Source organism: Myotis yumanensis, unplaced genomic scaffold, assembly GCF_028538775.1.
Source record: "Myotis yumanensis isolate MYYU_CA2020_CCGP unplaced genomic scaffold, mMyoYum1.0.hap1 SCAF_21, whole genome shotgun sequence".
Lineage (NCBI taxonomy): Eukaryota > Metazoa > Chordata > Mammalia > Chiroptera > Vespertilionidae > Myotis > Myotis yumanensis.
The window spans coordinates 18,529,049-18,533,238 of NW_027223772.1; the positions used below are offsets into that span (position 1 = coordinate 18,529,049).

The 4,190-nt window shown below is 47.9% G+C and overlaps 1 non-coding gene across 1 annotated transcript; it reads left to right on the forward strand.

Moving 5' to 3' along the window:
* The first annotated feature begins 3,771 nt into the window (after nucleotides 1–3,771).
* Nucleotides 3,772–3,878, forward strand: LOC138999014 (U6 spliceosomal RNA). The gene has a single exon (XR_011469286.1). It is a non-coding gene; the product is annotated as a U6 spliceosomal RNA (small nuclear RNA).
* The last annotated feature ends 312 nt before the right edge of the window (nucleotides 3,879–4,190 follow it).

Below are 4,190 nucleotides of genomic sequence, written 5' to 3' on the forward strand. Positions count from 1 at the left end.
CCGACCGGTGACGTTTTCAATCCTGGGGGCGGCTGATTGGTGGAGTGGTTGGAGGCTGATTTGGCTCCTCCTAAGCCAAGTCCCGTTAACTGCATTGTATGTGGTTACTTCGTCCTTTAGGTCTCTCATTCTCCAACCGCACACCCTCCCCACATCTCTTCCTGCCCTCGTCAGGAAGCTGGATACAGTGGGGCCTTGACTCAGGAGTTTAAGTAGTTCCGGGACAGAGCTCATAACTCAAATTCCTCTTATGTCAAATCATTAAACTGAATAGGTGAGACACGTGATGCTGGGCTGATGTTGTGCCATTCACTGTGACCTTGGCTACGCCAACCAGTGGTGGGGTATCTGAAGCTGGCTTACATCCCCAATTTTATCTCACAACTCAAAGAAAATAGCCGGCTGAGAGATGGCTCCTATCTCGAAAAACTCATTATTCGGTTCACTTGTAAGTCTAGGCCCCACTGTATTTGCCCCGAGGGGTGTCTCAGTTCTTGCATTTGTCACATTTCTCACTGATCATGTCGTTTAACTTCTCTATCTTCCATGTTCCGTGGGTATTTTCTGAATGTTGTCTCATCGGGCTATGCACTAACTGAATGCCCCATCTAGGAATTATTATGACAGCATGTTATAGTAAAAAGTTTATTTAGTTTAAGATAGTATAATCAAATTTCATTGTTTTAGTAGAGTGAATTTTAAACTTTTCTTCGAAGAGGAACTAAATTTGTGTGTGTGTGTGTGTGTGTGTGTGTGTGTGAGACCCTGATAAGTAACTTGTAGCGCCCTGCATGTTAACTCCTGACAAATAACTTGTAACTACTGACCAACAACTCCCTGCATGTTAACTCCTGATGAGTACCTTTTAACCTCTGCGTGTGTATCCTGATAAGCCCAGAAGGCCACTGGAGCACACTAGTATGAGGCATGGAAGAAGCCCACCCATGGGGCATAAAAGAAGGACCCTCATAGCAGCAGTCAGAAGTCTGTCTCACCTCCACAGACAAGCAGTCTCCCCCGCCCTGGAAACGGCCAATCTGCCATTCTTGCTCTGCCTTGGCCTAAACCGCTAGAGGCCTCTCTTCGATTCAGGAGACCCTGTGATCCCACTTCTAGGAATATATCCCAAGAAACCAGAAACACCAATCAGAAAGGATATATGCACCCCTATGTTCATAGCAGCACAATTCACCATAGCTAAGATCTGGAAACAGCCTAAGTGCCCATCAGTAGATGATTGGATTAGAAAATTGTGGTACATCTACATGATGGAATACTATGCTGCTGTAAAAAAGAAGGAACTCTTACCATTTGCAACAGCATGGATGAAACTGAAGAGCATTATGCTAAGTGAAATAAGCCAGTCAATGAAGAAAAAATACCACATGATCTCACTCATTCATGGATAATAAAGACCATTACAAACTCCTGAACAATAATAGATACGGATGCATAGCTGCCTCAAACTGATTGTCAAACTGCAGTGGGAAGGCCAGGGAGGGTTGGGGGGTAGGAGGGATGGGGTAAGAGATCAACCGAACGACTTTTATGTATGCATATAAGCATAACCAATGGACATAAGACACTGGGGTGTAAGGGAAGCCAGGGGATTTTTAAGGGCGTGGGGGGGGGGGGCGGGAAGGACACATATGTAATACCCTTTGTAATACTTTTAGCAATAAGAAAAATGAAAAAATAAATTTCGCATGTGACTTCCCAACGAATTCATACACTAGCTCCCTGTAAAAAACGACTGGAGGTCCACATATAACTAAGAAGTGGTAAGACCAAGAATTGTTTTTTTTTTTCAAAGTGCAAATACATTATCCTAAATATTGTTTAGTTTAGCAGAAGTCCAGTAGTGTTTTAACGATGCACGTGTGTGGTGGGAAGATGTGAGCTTAGTGACAGAGGCATAAAGTGAGCTGGGTAAAGGTGTTCAGTTAGTGAAGTATGCAACGCACACGGGGGGCGGGTGGGGGGGAGGATGTGCAGATTGGAGAAAAGGGGAAACAGGAGGAAAAGACATCTGTGCAATAGCAAGGAGAGAACAGAATAAGGAAATCCGAGATGTTAAATCTGAATGCCTCTAGCACATTGTCCTAGACGGGGCCTTCAATAAATGCATAGCCTGACAAGACAACTTCCAGAAAATACCCAGAAAAGGAACACCAGGCTACCTTCGGAGATGAGGGCAGGTGGAGCTATTTTCTTACCCACCCAACTTGATTGGACGCCGATCAATGCAGCCGACGGGTGTGTGGAGAGCCAGCACTCAGGACCCACATGAAGTGGCTGCAGAAGAGCCTTTTCCTTACAGCGGTTCTCAACCTGTAGGTCGCGACCCCTTTGGGGGGTCGCCTAACCATCGGAAAACACCTTTTCAATTACATATTGTTTTTGTGATAAATCGCTCCGCTTTAATTGTGTTCAAGTTGTAACAATGAAATTGGGGGTCACCACAACATGAGGAACTGTATTAAAATGTTCAGGCATTAGGAAGGACGAGAACCACTGTAGCAGGAAGGAGACAGACGTTAGCTCCCGTAACCAAACTGTGGACTGGGACGCAAGATCCAGAGACTAAAACCGCATCAGCACTCTTCCCTCATTTCTTTACCTGCTTTTGTTTTCTCGGTTTTCTTCCTCCGGGCATGGAACTCGGACACCAGGTGCCTTTAGTTTCCATCCTTAAACACAGGAGCAAAGTGTTAAAAGCCAACCAGTTCTAGCGGCATCCCACTCTCCACTGTGAATTCTAAACTATTAAGTGAAACACTTAGGAGAAGCTGATTTGCAGCAGAGGGGTCAGCGGGGGACCACCCATGAGTCCTTGGTTCAGCGGGACAACATCATGTCATGCTGGGACGCGCCCCAGCAACCAATCGCAGGCCGACAACACTCACCCAGGCACTCGCTTGGCATTTGGACCTAGGACTTCCCGAGGTTCATGTAAGATGGAGAGAGAGAGACACTACCAGTAAGAAGCGGGCCAAATGCAAGAACGGTGACACCCCAGGGGGCAAATATCCAGCTTCCCCACTAGGGCAGGAAGAGAGATGGGGAGGGTGCTGTGGGAGAATGAGAGACCTAAAGGAGGAAGTAACCTCTTACAATGCGGTAAAAGGGACCTCGCTTGGATCCTCGGCAAAACAACAATCAAAGGCATCTTTGAAAGAAATTTGAATGTACAGTGACTATTAGGTGACATTCAGGAAGTACCTTAACTTTTCAAGGTGTGATAATGGCTGAGGAAGTACGTCTTTTTTTTTTTTTTTTCAGATACTCATAAGAGGATATTTGAGAGGGAAACAACGTGCTTTGGAAGTATGGCGTTGTACAGGCCCAGCCCTCCCGCACAGCACCATGGATGTCTCCCAGGTCTGAGGCTCTCCCGCTTGCCGGGCCCTCAAAAGCAGCTTCTCGTGAGCGCTCATGGGCTCGAGGAGGCGTGGGTGGTGCTCGCCGCTGCCCGCCTGCTCCACCCACCCAGTGCCACGGCCTGTGGACTCTCAGCCCCATTTGGCGCTCATTACCCAAGGTGCCCATGGCTCTCCATTGCATGTCCTGACGGATCAGGTGAACCCCGCGTCTCTGCCGCAGCAGCCAAGCTGTCACCGCGGTCAACACGCGAGCATCAGGAGGGCATCCCATGGCATCAAATTCCTCTCGCCGTTCCAAGGCCACCGCAAAAAGACGCGACCCAGTCACCATCAACCCTAAGGAGTGAGCTCACCACGCCTTACATACCTGGCAGGAGGCAGGAGCGGCGTGCTCGATTCGGCGGCACATATACTACAATTGGAACCATAGAGAGAAGATGAGCATGGCCCCTGTGCAAGGATGACACGCAAATTCGGGAAACCTTTCATATTGTTTACACCCCACTCTTGTGGGCTGCGTGGACTTGGGCTCTTCAGACCTGCTCCGACCCTGCGCCTGGGCCTTCCTGGACTCACACCTAGTCTCTGCCTCTTTGAGGGCCTAGAATACCTCAACCGACTTCTGCCTTGTTCATGGCTACCAGATTAATTTTAATTAATTACCAAATGATCCTGGTATGTACTTGCTTCTGAGTCCTTGTTTGGGCTGGAAACATTCAGATCACATTTTCCATCAGAGAATCCGGCCGTTTTAGGCAAACCGGCATTTCTGAGCACTCCTAAAGGCCAGTGAAAACAGGCCCACAA